At 44.6% G+C, this 15105-nt stretch overlaps 1 protein-coding gene across 3 annotated transcripts in view; it reads right to left on the minus strand.

The window, feature by feature from the left end:
• CRYBA2 (crystallin beta A2) overlaps positions 1–15105 on the minus strand; it is a 30269-nt gene that overhangs the window by 10183 nt on the left and 4981 nt on the right. For 2 of the 3 annotated variants that reach the window (XM_081924154.1, XM_081924153.1), the window contains exons 1-2: positions 3543–3616; positions 951–1060 (exon numbers count right to left, since the gene is read on the minus strand). The exons of the other annotated variant lie outside the window; for it this stretch is intronic. The gene's annotated coding sequence lies outside the window, so the exon portion shown is untranslated. Of the gene's footprint in view, positions 1–950; positions 1061–3542; positions 3617–15105 lie in introns of those variants that run through there. 3 annotated transcript variants of the gene reach the window in all.

The following is a 15105-nucleotide window of genomic DNA, read 5'->3' on the forward strand; positions in this document are numbered from 1 at the left end:
ATCCTCAACAACTGGTGCTGTCTCTAGGGGTTCCTAACTAATCTGCTAGCCATACTACAAGCAAGAGAAGGAGAAGGGGGGCTATTTTGTTTCCTGTGTTGAAGTTGCTGCCTCCTATTGTTAGCTCAAGGCCTTCTCCTGCTGCTGCATAAGTTAATTTGATCTGTCAGGTCCATTCTATGCAGCACTAAAACAGATCATCTCTTTCGTTGTACCCAGCAGGTATGGTCAGTAAATATCCCTTCCCTGCAAGGTTTTCAGGATAATTTGGACCTCAATATTGATTGGCTGGTCTACTTGCAAGTGGTTTCTCTATTACTTCCCTCAATGTCCTTTACTGGCTTGGGATGCCCAAATGCCACAGGAAGCAATGGTTTAATTACTCCAAATGGCCCCACCCCTCCCCAATGACCAGCCTTGAAACTTCCAAAGGAAAAGTGTCTCTATTCTGTAGAGTTCAGTTGTCATTTCCTGTGTCCTTGGCACCCAAGCCAAGGCCAAGTAGCTTGCCATGTAAGAATAAGAAAAATTGCACCTCCCGAAACAAGTTATTCTATTCTTCTGTTGAAAGAACAACGTTGCATCCAGTTACCCTACTGTGGTATTGGTGGAAAGAATGTCTGTGGTTTGTGTCTAGAAAGTTTGGCTGATCTAGTTGGTGAATTAAATGTGAGCAATCATTTCAGTTAATACATCTCTAGAGTACCTACAAAGAACTTGGCATCATTATCTTTGATTCGTTTGTTATAACAGACCAGAGTATAATTAGTTTGTTGAGCTACGGTAAATCGCTGAGTAACCAAACCTTCTATTTGACTTCATTAAAAGTGACTGAACCAATGAAATCACTTACTTTCACATCATGGGACCAACCCCAAAACCAGTCACACAATTACATCCACAAATTAGGTAAATGTTGAATAAGGAACCAAGGCAATAATAAATCCTACCACTTGTTAAGTGTATGATTGAGTAAATAGTGTCAAGCCGAGTCTGCTGGTTCTTCTGCAGATTTCCAAAGCGTGGGGCATCACATCACCTTCCCTTATTTTCAGCCCCTCTAGGTGGAATAATAGGAAGGCAGGTGAGCAATTGCATAGATTTAACAGACTGCAGCAGGTCCCTCGGTGTGGATTCCTGGTCCCCCCATGTGTGTGACTGTCCAGTACTAGGGAGACAGTTTTGCTGCAGCCACATTTCCCCCCCCCCCTCCCTGGAGCAGATGGAAGCAGCACCAACCCCTGTTTATCTTGCCACCCGTTGCCTGGTGCACTGTTTGCTCCGAGGACCATTTCCTGCTGCAGGCACAGATACAGCTGGGTTTATTTACCAGGTCTGGCTGATTAGATCAGGAATAGCTCCCACTGCCTCTCTTCTCCCTCTTCCCCCAACTCACACTCTCTCCCTGCTTCTGCCATCTGATTTCACTAACAAATCATCTTGCTGCCTTAGGAAGGAAATGCAAATAGGGCAGGCAGCCTGTCATTTACCCCAATACAGCCAGGTGCCAAGGTGGCAGGAAAAGCATCTCCTTCAGTAAGAGCTAGGAGATGTCCAGGCCACTGAATCCATTCCAAACGCAAGTACACCACCTGCTATTTATCACTTTGGGTACTGTGGACCAACAGGCAGTACTGCCAGCATTCTGGACAGGGCACTCTGGTTTTTTCTGACACTCCTTCACTCCAGCACAAATGTTATTGAACCTTAATCTTAGGAATGGCCAGTTGCCTCTTTCTCATGCACTCACTTGCAAGTTTCTGATCGCTCATTGCCTCATCCTCCTCACAGGTTGCCTGATCTGAAAATCCCAAGAGGGCAGCGAGCTCCGGGACCTCTTGTGGAGAGTCCCCATCTTCAGTCTGTTACCTCTATAGTGCCCCTTTGGACCTCACTACTCCCTTTAGATTTCCAGATCTAGGCAGGTCTTTGCATCTTTAGGAGCTTTTCCATCATATTGCAGCTATTAAAGGGACATAAGCCACACCATACAAAGGTGGCAGCCTTACCTCTAGTTTCCAAAATACCTCTGCCTATCCACACCTTTCCTGCCGTCATCTCACAGGCTTTCCCATCCTAAGCCCCTTAATGTTAGATGTTCTTCCAAGATGCGAACCCTTCAAGTCATAACACTAACTTTGGCTGTATAGAGGTGGCGAGGAAATCCAATGTGAAAAATAAATAAATAAAAGGGCACTATCACAGCAAGATATGGACATATGTCAGAAGGACACTGACAAACTGGAACGTGTCCAGAGGAGGACAACCAAAATGCTCAAAGGCCTGGAAACGATGCCTTATGAGGAAAGGGTAAGGGAGCTGGGCATGTTTAGCCTGGAGAAGAGGAGCTTAAGGGGTGATATGATAGCCATGTTCAAATATATAAAAGGATGTCACATAGAGGAGGGAGAAAGGTTGTTTTCTGCTGCTCCAGAGAAGTGGACATGGAGCAATGGATCCAAACTACAAGAAAGAAGATTCCACCTAAACATTAGGAAGAACTTCCTGACAGTAAGAGCTGTTCGACAGTGGAATTTGCTGCCAAGGAGCGTGGTGGAGTCTCCTTCTTTGGAGGCCTTTAAGCAGAGGCTTGACAACCATATGTCAGGAGTGCTCTGATGGTGTTTCCTGCTTGGCAGGGAATTGGACTCGATGGCCCTTGTGGTCTCTTCCAGCTCTATGATTCTATGATTCTACATATGTGCAACACCAGTATTTGGAAGGGACATGATGTTAAGGGAGGGACACCTGGATGTGCCCGCCCACACGACCAGATTTCTTGGGAAGACCTTGCTTCTCAGCTTTCTGGTCGGCTTCAGTCTGCTTCACACCCAGTTCTCCTTGTACCCAGCCAAACTGATGCCCTCTTCCCTCCCTGAGTGAAGATACTGTTTAGCTGATTGGTTTGTTCCTTGAGTTGATGGAATGATCATGACCAGCATCATCTGGTCAGGTTACCTTGGATCAAGTTCAATTCTTGCAGTCTGAGAATGCAGACAAGCTGCTTGAAGGAGATTGACTAAGTGTCCTTTTGACCCTTGCCCATCATGGCTTACAAAAGGCAGATGAAAGGGTGTTGCTGGGTGAGCCCACATGGGTGAGTCGCAGGAGGGAGAAGGTGCCACTGGTCTTTAAGGAGGCAATGGTCCATTGCCTTCCCAAGAGGGATTCCCTGGATACAGAGGTACTGAACAACTATTGTCCAGTTCCCAGTAACCTCTTATTGGACAAGTTGCTTGATCGTGCATGAAAACTGCCTTTGTCACTCTGTTCAGTCAATTGCTGCAAGAGATTTTACTTCCAAATTTTGTAGGTGTGTTACAGTATAAAGAATAAAAATATGTATGTAGTGCTTTTCTAGAAAGCCCAAAGCACACATACAGTACATCATTAATGATGCCCCTGTAAGGTAGGCCAATATGATTAGCCATATATTATATAGCTTGAGGAGGATAGTAGTTCACCGAAGGCACCCACTGAGTTCTTGACTGAGCTGAGCTGTTTGCTCTGAGGGGCATCCAGTTCAAAGCTCATGCTCTTACCCACTCCCCAGATGTCTTTAGGAGAAGGATCTTTTGAGAGGAAGGCTCTGAAGGGACCTCTGAAAGGAAGAGCATCAGCTTAATGTTTCTCTGTATTTGGACACTGGGGATACACACACAAACACACACACACACACACACACACACACACACACTTGCCCTTGGTACACAGTGTGAAAGGAAACAGACCTGCTGATATCCTGAGCACAGCTTCTCCCGCCCCCTCCCTGAACATCAAGTTACCTGTCTGGCCTCTGATTGCTATGGGGACTAATCCACCTGAAAGGCCACAAAAGACCAGCCAGCTGTTACCACACAGATGATGATGTCTCAATGCCTGGCTCCCAGGACTGAACAAGGGTCTCTAATTGATGCCGCTTCCATAGCGGAAGCCTCCTAGCTCCATAGAACTGTATAGCCTAGATAGACCCTAAACATATGAACCCACAGAAGTGACACTCTATGAACTGCTTTGTTTAAATAAATAAAAAGTGTGCCACCTCTCTCAAACTTGAGGCAGTTAACAACAGTGATAAAAAGTGAGATGGAATTTCACAGCTAAAACAAAAACAAGGACTTGGGGGGAATTAGAATGCCTATATCTAAAAATCACCCCCAAAATATGTGCATTGCATCCCTCCCCCCTCCCCCCCCCCGCATGTCAAGAGAGAGGGAGGGACACAACTGGATTTCTTCCTGTAAACTTGACCAGTATGTTGGAGCAACCACTGTGAAGGTCCGGCTTTCTTCCTCAGTATCGAAACGCCTCAGCAGGGCCCAACAAGAGGGACTTTAACTGGCCGCGGTACAGGTAGCTTGAGAGATGCCCCAAATTAGGAATACAGATTGGTAAAACTTTTTATGCTGATGTCAGCAACATTCCCCCAGGGAATGTGCAGATGCTTAGTGTGGTCAGAGCCAAAATTGAGCAAGCTTATTCCTTTTCTATTTCCCTTTCTGACACCCCCTTGTCTCCCTTTCTTTCTTTCTTTCTTTCTTTCTTTCTTTCTTTCTTTCTTTCTTTCTTTCTTTCTTTCTTTCTTTCTTTCTTTCTTTCTTTCTTTCTTTCTCTCCCCCTTTTTCAGCCCTCTCAGTGATCTGTCCAGGGAGGGACAGATTGCTCTTCCTATAGGTCTGATCACTTGTAGAGCTTTTCCCCACTTCCTCCTTCAGCTTATCCCCCTTTGCCCCCATCTTCTCTCTCCCTGCAGGCAACAGCTATGTGTGGCTCTGGGGTCCAGGTTCTGCACCCTGTCATAAAATACTGGTGGATCTAGAGGGTGCAGGCTGGAATTTGTGTGTTGTTTGGATGTGGACATCAGAGGTGGCATTTGGCTGTAGATTTGCTAAATGTGTGTGTTAATGCATGTACAAAGGGTAGCCAGATGTAAAGATGGGTAAGACTCCTGTACCTTAAAATTGCTGTATATAAGAGGGGATGCTCACAGGTATAGATTATCACTTAGGAATGAAAATACAACACTTTGAAAAAAAGAAGCCCCAACTGTTGAAAGAATCAGGGTCCTGGTTCTCCTTTACATGTGGTAACTCTAGACATAGGACAGGATGCAAGCATTTTCATGAGCATATGTGCATGTGTTAGGATACTCAGATGTAATAAAGGACCAGGCTTCTATATTTCTTCATAATTGTGTATAATCATAATTTCTATCCTGCCTGTTCTAGTGCTTAAAGTGGCTTGCCACAATAAACACAATATAACCTTACTATTAAAACAATCTCACGTAAAAAGAAAGGCTCCAGAACAGAATCATTTAAGGTCGTCGTCAGCAGCAGCAGATCATGTCAACAGTACTTTCAACTGAAAGTCTTAACAAAGTGGTTTTTGTATTTTATCCTTAAGGCAAGGAGGGAGTCAAACAGTGAAGTTTAGCTAGTGCAGTTGTTCCCCTCACTCAGGCACCAATGAGAAAACAACCATATACTGAAATGTCTTCTACGCTACTATTAAAAATGATGGGGGCCTTGGATAACGTTTCTGCCAAAGCCTTAGGGTTACCAGCTTTCTGAACCTTTAACAATAGTATGATCTGCAGATCCCATGGACTGCAAGAAGATCAAACCTATCCATTCTGAAGGAAATCAGCCCTGAGTGCTCATTGGAAGGACAGATCCTGAAGCTGAGGCTCCAATACTTTGGCCACCTCATGAGAAGAGAAGACTCCCTGGAAAAGACCCTGATGTTGGGAAAGATGGAGGACACAAGGAGAAGGGGACGACAGAGGACGAAATGGTTGGACAGTGTTCTTGAAGCTACTAACATGAGTTTGACCAAACTGCGGGAAGCAGTGAAAGATAGGAGTGCCTGTGCTCTGGTCCATGGGGTCACGAAGAGTTGGACACAACTAAACGACTAAACAACAACAACATGATCTGCAGAATTAGCTATCTCCATGATCCGAAAAGTTGAAGTCAATTTGAAGTCCATGTAGTTGCTGAGGGATTCCTCCCCCCCCCCCTTTCTGGCCAGTTATTGGCGACCCTATGCGAAACTCAAAATAATTGTATAGAAAAGGGAACTTCACTATTCAAAGTACAGGAACCCAGTCTTCTTGGTTTCAGCTGGGCACCCTAGTTGAAGCCTTATCCTCTATTATTTCCTGATGAGATATTACCTTGTATTCAGTAAAAGATGCTTTTCAAAGGGGGGTTGGGTTGGGAAAATGTGGTATTGGTGTTGTGAAATTGATGGAAATGGAATAATAATAAACACCCTAATTTGTGTTGGTAGCAGAATATCTACAGCTTAGGGAGTGGATGATTTCCACCTTCAGTGGTCAGCCCTGCTGGTGGGAAGAATCAGGGGCAACAGACTATTTAGCAGAGCAGATAGGGAAATTTCTCGTCACATGGGGACCTAAACGTCTAGTGTCACCTGGCCCAGTTGCTAGGTAGCACACTTCCAGGCGAGGGGCTGTTTCCCCCTATGGTGATCATGGTAACACATGGAACCTTGAAAGAGCAGCAGTTTTTGTTATTTTCCTCTATGGTTACCACAGAACCTTCAAAGATTAGAAGTAGGGAACAACCATTAAACAACAACCATTAGTAGCAGCAGTAATTAATAAGGGTCGAGGTGTGGACATTTCCCACTCTCATCCCTCCAGAGCTTTCACACTCACCATTGCCTTAAAAAAAATTATCATGCTTCCTGGCAGCTGCCTTGGAGATTGTTGTAAGGAGGAAAGGTAGTGTAGACAGGCTGTGATACCATCACCTCTCTCTCAAATATACAAACCTATAAACTATGGCAAATATAATCTCCCCAGATATTTTTCTATTATGATGCATTCATCTTTCCTTGGCTCAGCAGTCGGGGTCACTGGGTGTGGCAGAGAAGGAAGGATGTTGGTCTGACATGATCAGCAATGATCAACAATTCCTTCTCTGCCCTTCTTGATCCTCTTTCAAGCCCAGTAGCCTCTGTCTCCATAGTGGTTCTTTCACTGGACCACTGGCCTCGATTGTTCCCATTGTACCTCTTTTCCTAGCCTGCTGGACTCCTTGACCCTCATTCTGGTCAATGGCCTCTGACATGCTCCCCAGATAGAAGCTCTTCCTGCTGCACTAGCCTCTTGGCTGTCCATAGCATCGCTTTTCCAGGCCTACTGGCCTGATTCACTGCCTCCATTTCTGGTCCTTTGTTCTCTTTCCCTGCCACGGGGCAGGACTCTCTTCCTAGCCCACTGTCCTTAGCTGTCTGCAGCAGGATCCTCTTCCTGGCTTGCTGGCTTCCTTGATTATCCTCTTAGTGTCTTCCTTCTGGACCCTGGCTTCCTCCATTGTCCTCAAACCATCTCTTTTCTTCCTTGACCGTCGCCTCTTCTGCCCGCAAGACAGTGTCTTTCGCTGGCCCACTGGCCTTTTGACTCCTTCCCAGAGGCACCCTCTTTCTAACTTATTTTTCAATCCTGCGCTAGTATCTGTGATTTATGTCAGTCTCGCAGATCTGTCTCAGTCCAGTAATTCCCATCTAATTCCCCAGCAATACGGAATAAATTTGTGACTTCACTCCTTGGCACTTATAAGTTACTGTTTTCACTATTTATTTGTACCATATATGCGATCTGCAAGTTTGAAGTTTAATTATAGGGTCATTCAAGATAAGCTGCAGTTGTAGGGTTTGCAACCATGCTAATTCTAGACTGTTTATAATCTTTTGGCTTTTTCCATATATATTGAGTACAAACTCTGAGTTTATCTACATTATAGACATAAGCTCACTTAACAGCCAATTGGTCTTCTAAACAATATACCGTATCTGTCATTTTCCCGCCCTGACCTGGCCACAGTGATCCATGCTCCAGGCTTGACTACTGTAATTCGCTCTACGCGGGGCTGCCCTTGAAGCTGTCCCAGAAACTCCAGCGGGTACAGAATGCTGCAGCAAGGCTCCTCACAGGGTCTCTGCCATGGGAGCATATTCACCCAGTGCTTTTCAAGTTGCACTGGCTCTCGGTGGAGTACAGGGTCAGATTTAAGGTGCTGCTTTTGACCTTTAAAGCCCTTCACGGCCTAGGACCCTCGTACCTACGGGACCGCCTCTCCTGGTATGCCCCACAGAGAGCCTCAAGGTCCATAAATAACAACACCCTAGTGATTCCAGGCCCTAAGGAAGTTAGATTGGCTTCAACCAGAGCCAGGGTCTTTTCAACTCTGGCTCCGGCCTGGTGGAACGCTCTGCCTCATGAGACCAGGGCCCTGCAGGATCTGATTTCTTTCTGCAGGGCCTGTAAGACAGAGTTGTTCCGCCTGGCCTTTGGCTTGGAGCCAATTTGATTCCCTCCCTCCCTCTCTTTCTTTTTTCTTTTCCTTCTCCTCCTGCGATGAGGCTACATTTTAATATTTTAATGTTCCATTATTTTAATGTTGTATTTTATTTTTGTTTTTAAGTTGTAATCATTCATCTTGTTTTTATTATTGCTTGTAAGCCGCTCTGAGCCCGGCCTTGGCTGGGGAGGGCGGGGTATAAATAAATTATTATTATTATTATTATTATTATTATTATTATTATTATTATTATTATTATTTTCAGTTAAGCCTAGGAGTGGAGTAACAAGGAAACTATTGAATAGGATTGAGGTTCTCATAGGGTTGCCAATAACTGGCCAGAAAAAGGGGGGGGGGGAATCAATCAGCAACTGCTTGGACTTCGAATTGACTTCAACTTTCCAGAGCATGGAGAAAGCTGATTCTGCAGATTATACTGTTGTTAAAGGCTCAGAAAGCTGGTAACCCTAAGGCTTTGGCAGAAACGTTATCCAAGGCTTTGTGTTCTTAATAACTTTGTCTGGCAGAAATCAACAGGTAAACACTTCCCAGCAAGGAACCATGAAAGCAGAAAATGTTTTGCTTGCAGTTTCTGCTTCTCCAGCAGCTCTTAAGGGTGCACAGTGCTTCTGCCACTAAAATATATAAAATTGCAATCCTAAAGTATGGAAAATAGACATGGCTTCAGGGAGAGAATCTGAGGGATATTCTGCAGTGCTGAACAATCACCATTGATAGCATCAGCAATAAAACTTGCCTCTGATAGCTCATGAATGAAACCCTAGCGGGTGGATCTGTCCCTCCTGTACTTGGTGACGATTGTGGTACAGTGAGAACAGAACATCCTATTGCCTGAGGGTGCCCAGACAGACAGCTCGGTGGGAACAACAACCCTGCCTGATAGAGGGGCTGAATATTTCATCCTCATCCAGCCACCTTGTGAGCTCATGCTGACAGGTCAGATTTAAACCAGCAACATTTCAGCTTGTAATGTTCTTGGCTCCTATGCCACATGGTTCAATGGGAGCTTCCCCGCCCCCCCCCCCCCATTCAAATTGCAGACTTGCACACTTCAGATCAGGATCATAGCACGGACCAAAGGATTAAAGTTCCTCTCACTTGCACTGAAAACTGGCCTGGCCTTCTGCATTGCCTATTTGTGTAAAAATAAAAACAACAACCTAAGCTAAAGGGCACAGCTCTAACATTATGCTCTAGTTTAGCCCCTACAGTTGCTATGTGAATTTACCTTTTGGTTTCAAGCTTATAAAATTCCTAAACAACTGGCCCAGGGTTATAACTGATTTTTAAGCCTTGTAGCCCAAGCCTATGCTTGCTTACCCTAGATCAGTGTTTCCCAACCTTGGGCCTCCAGCTGTTTTTGAACTACAATTCCCATCATCCCTGACCACTGGTCTTGCTAGCTAGGGAATGATGGGAGTTGTAGTCCAAAAATAGCTGGAGGCCCAAGGTTGGGAAACACTAGATAGTTTGGTGCCCTTTAACGTTTTGTTAAAATTGGCTGCCAATTGGTTGGCAACTTGCAGAGGCCAAACTAAAATAAGATGTTGGAGATCTGTGTCTGAAACACTCATCATTTAATATTTTTTTAAGCAGCTGCTGGGCCTGGGCCACTTCCAGTAGAGACCACAGCACTAACGAAGCAGGGTGTTAACCCATTCAGCTAATGTAAAATACCACCAGGTGATTTTCTGGTATTTTCCTTCACCAGAAAGGCAGCCCTTATTTAGGTTGAGGATGGAAGGGTAAATATTATTATCTAAATCCATGGTTCCCAAACGGGGACAATTTGAATTTTAAGGGGGGCAATTCGAGAATGAGTTATTAACAGTTAATGCTGTTAATAACCACTGATCTAGATCCTTGGTCTCTCTCCTGCCACCCAACTCCTCAAAAATACATTAATATGAGACCAGTTGTCAAAGGTGGATTAAGTGGACTACTCAACAAACAACATATTTAGTCTGGTTGACCCCCGACATGGTTCATTTCTGCAGCCACTCCTTGTCTCCCAAACTATTGTCTCATCTCTTGTAGGTTGGAGCCTAGGAGTCCTGGTTGCAGTCCTTGGCTAGTTGGGGTTAAGGTGACCTGCTAGGAATTGAAAAGATATCAATCACTAAAGCTTCTTGCCCTGGAGTCTTATGAGCACACATATCACACCATGCAGTTAACAGGAAAGAAATTCTATAGCAGCTAAAACCTTCTCTACGGTTTCCACAGCCCAGCCCTGCACTATAAACTCCAACAGTCTCTCTCCAGCTGCTTCCAGACACCATGGACTCACATCTGTTTGGTTGCTGGCATCTGTCTGTTTTGGGAGACAATGGTGGAATGCGCTTTTGGGGTGTTGGAAGGTTGTGGCGCCTGCTGCTGTTGTAGAGACTGATATGGGAGAATGCCATGTGCATAGCCGGGGAGGGGCTGAGGGGCAGCTGCTCCCCACCCCCAAATCAAGCTAATAAATAAAAACACTTAACTGACCAACTGAGTCTCGGATAACTTGGTTCTGCCCCCTCCCAACATAAAGCCTGCCCTAAAATAAATCCTGGCTATGCCCATGGAGAGGGACGCTGGTGGCACTGTGGGTTAAACCACAGAGCCTAGGACTTGCTGCCCAGAAGGTTGGTGGTTCAAATCCCCGTGATGGGGTGAGCTCCAATTGCTCGGTCCCTGCTCCTGCCAACCTAGCAGTTCAAAAGCACGTCAAAGTGCAAGTAGATAAATAGGTACTGCTCCAGCAGGAAGGTAAACGGCGTTTCCGTGCACTGCTCTGGTTCGCCAGAAGCGGCTTAGTCATGCTGGCCACATGACCTGGAAGCTGTCTGCGGGCAAACGCTGGCTCCCTTGGCCTATAGAGCGAGATGAGCACCACAACCCCAGAGTCGGTCATGACTGGACCTAATGGTCAGGGGTCCCTTTACCTTTACTTTTTTATACCCATGGAGAGTGCCTCTGACTTGCAGACATAAAATGAAACATGTTTGATTTTTCTGTGTCACATAGACCCCCACAGTATCGGTCTTACCATGTCCAAATCAGCCTTGCTCCACAGGGGCAGAAGAGATGACTGCCCAGAGAGGTACTGGAGTGGATGGGACCACTAGAGGGAATTTCATCACCCCTGCATGGCAAGCTGCATCTGCTAAACAATTTGTGTGTGTGTGTCAAGAAGACCTGTTAAACACACAAGCCTTTTCTTCCTTTGTATCTTGCTGCCCTATGAAGGACTACCTGCAGCTATATTTGCATCCCTGCTTTCTGTTTGCTCAGGGATGCATCCACAAAACATGCTGCAGTTAACTCCTAGCTACCACATCCTGGTGCCTTACCCTGACAAGCGGGAACTTACCACTACCCTCCCATTCCCTGTCTGGGCAGGCTTTTTACCATGACCCAAGATACAGATCAAAAGTCTGAAAAACACAGGACAATGTGGGTGCACTGATGCAGAGTCCAGTCCCTGCCAGCACTTCCTGTACTTTGAAGAGACATAGAGAAGAAGACTGAATTTGACTAGGTGGGCTTCTTTTTAAGGCCTGGGAATGGCCGGCGCTAGAATCCCAGCTGTTGTGCAAGGAAGACATGTTGGCACCACACCTGACTTCAGTTCTATTATATCCAGGTTATCAACCTCTGTGTTTGTGCATATAATAAATGCACACTGGTTCCCGTTAGTTTATGCGTAATGTGAAATGTAGTTGTGCTAGTCACAACGACATTTTAGGGGTGTCACAGCTATTTTAGGTATGATGTTGATCATCTGTGACAGGTGACACCACAGACACACACACACACACACACACACACCAAATACCTTTTGAAAAACTATTTGATAGTTTAAAAGATTATTTAGAGGCCATGCACTCCTCTAGTTTATGAATCTAGCTGTATTCTTTCTTCCTTTAAGGAACTCCCTCCCTCAGGTCACTTCTGCATCATTTTTTGGAGCTTTCACTTTAGAGACAGGGTTGCCAACTTGGAAAAAAGTAGCTCCTGTTTTTGTGCTTTTAATGGAAACATTAGTAGGTGTCAGTGGTGTGAAATCAGCACCTGATTTCAAGCTGTTTTACAAGGCACAGGAGCTGATCAGTTGTTTTCTGGCCAGTTGGCAATCTTAACTAAATATTATGCATTTCCCTTAGAGCATAAAATTAACTAGTTTTATTTAAGGGAGAAACAGCAGCATAACAGGATCTCACTCTTATCTATCACACTTTCATTATTAAAAAGTCACTGGTGGGCAGGGGAATATCATGAAACAGTTAAAAAATAAATACTTTCAGAATGCTGTGCAAGGAAAAATCCTGAAGAATGATATTTGGATTCTTGGAATTATAGGCAGAAAAATTGATAAAGTTAACAGGATGGACTTTGATTGAGATTTGTGAAATGACTTTAGTGCATAAGAAAACAAAAGGCAATGTGGGAATGTGTAATAAGAATGCCAGTGAGTGCAGGTTGCATCTGAATATAAAAGGTAAAGGGGCCCCTGACCATTAGGTCCAGTTGTGACTGACTCTGGGGTTGCAGCGCTCATCTTGCTTTATTGGCCAAGGGAGCCGGCGTACAGCTTCCAGGTCATGTCGCCACCATGACTAAGCCGCTTCTGGCGAAGCAGAGCAGCACACGGAAATGCCGTTTACCTTCCCGCCAGAGTGGTACCTATTTATCTACTTGCACTTTTGACGTGCTTTCGATCTGCTAGGTTGGCAGGAGCAGGGACCAAGCAACAGGAGCTCACCCCGTCGCGGGGATTTGAACCGCCGACCTTCTGATCGGCAAGTCCTAGGCTCTGTGGTTTAACCCACAGCGCCACCCGTTTAAATAGAATCTATGTAAATGAAGTGTGGTATAGTTTTCAGGTGTCCTGGTTTTTACTTTTTGAAACATGGCAACCCTAAAATAAAGCTTGAAGCATTTTCAATTTGCTAGGAGGGAGGCCTCCTAGAATGCATCTGATAGATTCAGGAGAAAAGAGGAACTGATCTGAAGGGAGCAGCCCTGATCTGTGCATATGGTTGCCTCCATGTTAAGAACCAATATTCTATGCCCTTTGCAGTTACAGCGTAATAGAAATTCAACAAGTACAGCTGTCATCATAATTTCATTTCCATGCAAAAAATAAATACCGTAAATGAAAAAGGCTTGCCTGTTGGGCGCCTACCTGCCAAATAGCAATTAAAAGCACAGTCTCCTTCCATAAAAAACAGATGGCATCCCATTTGTGAAAAAGCAGATTTGTGTTCTCTTAAGCAGTTAAAACCATACATGGTTCAAGTGAGAGAGAGAGAGAGAGAGCTTAAATGTGTTGGTCTGTCTACAAGGTGGCTGCTTATATATCACCAAAAAAAGGGCACAGATTTGCATAGCTAGGAAAAATATTGCCATAAATAAATAAACTTGTCAAGGCAGTTTTAAACTGGTGGGGTTAAACAGATAGCAGTGCTGTTTGAGATTACAGTCCTTACCAGGGAGTAAGCCCCATTGAACTCAATGGGGCTACCTTCTAAGGAGACACTCTTTGTTAAATGCCTAGGGGGGCCTAGGGGACCTAGGGGACACACACACATACATGTGGGCTGTTTATCATTTTGTTCAGACTGTATTGGGGGCTTTGCTATTAGCATATTTGAAGTGACCAACAGCTTTTTCTTTTTGCTTCTTTTTCCGAATAGTATTGTAACTGCTGTTTTCTAATACCCACCTGTTGAGCTCTGACTCACTGCCATTTCTGGGGAAGGAGAAAATGTTTTGTTTGAATGGGGTGAATGAACTTCCTGAGAAGGTTTAATTATACAGATGGTGATTTTCATCTAACCCATGAGTTTGAAAGGGGGGTGTCTCATTTAAGTGGTACCCATTAACATGTAAATGTTGATACATATGTAAGTGGTGTTTTTGCTGTCTTAACTGCAGAACTGTTACCATGGTGTTCATGCTGTTCTTTGTGGTAATTTTCCTCTTAATGAAGAAGTCTTTCTGCCTCGTAATACTAGAAATCAAAATCAGGGCCATTTTATCTAAGATGAATGCTGGAAAATGCTTATTTAGTTATGTATTATTAAAGATTTTCTTGATTTACAGAAGTATGTGTGATGTCTCTCGTATTTTTTCCATGTAACATTTTTACAAATCAGTTTCATTTGTTGAGACATTAGGAAGAAAAGGGGTGGAGGGGGGGGAAGATGGGTGGGGTTAGGGTTGGGTGTGATGTTTCTATTTTGCTTAATGTATGTAGGGTTTGGTGTCAGTGTTGCTCGTGCAGGGTCTCTGCTGTTCACTTGTGTTCTTCTGGTGGTGAGAGAGGTTGGGGTTGGCCTAGGGTGTGGTTGCTTGTTTGTGATTAGCTGTGGTGATCTTTGTTTTCGTTTGTGAGTGGGGTGTGTGTGTGTTTTGGATCAGGTTAGCCATATTGATTTGTATGCTGTTGGTGAATTATTGTAATTGTCTTGTTGGGCTGTGTATGTGATAAAGGGGAGCGTCATCTTCTGTTTGTCCCCATTTCAGTTTATTGGTTAATTTTTCTAGTAGGGCTGTTTCCCATACTATTTGGAACCATTGGTCCATGCTTACTCCTGACAGGTCTCTCCAGTGTCTGATTATGGTGTTTCTGGCTGCTGAAATTAGGCGGGCTATGAGTTCTTTGTGGTGTAAGTGGGCATTGTTGTCTTGGAAGATGTTTAGTAGGGCCAATTCTGGGGTGATGTCTAATATTTGCTTAGTTATCTTACATATTTCTCGTATGGCT

Source organism: Podarcis melisellensis (assembly GCF_964234715.1).
Source record: "Podarcis melisellensis genome assembly, chromosome: 1".
In the NCBI taxonomy this organism is placed as follows: Eukaryota; Metazoa; Chordata; class Lepidosauria; order Squamata; family Lacertidae; genus Podarcis; species Podarcis melisellensis.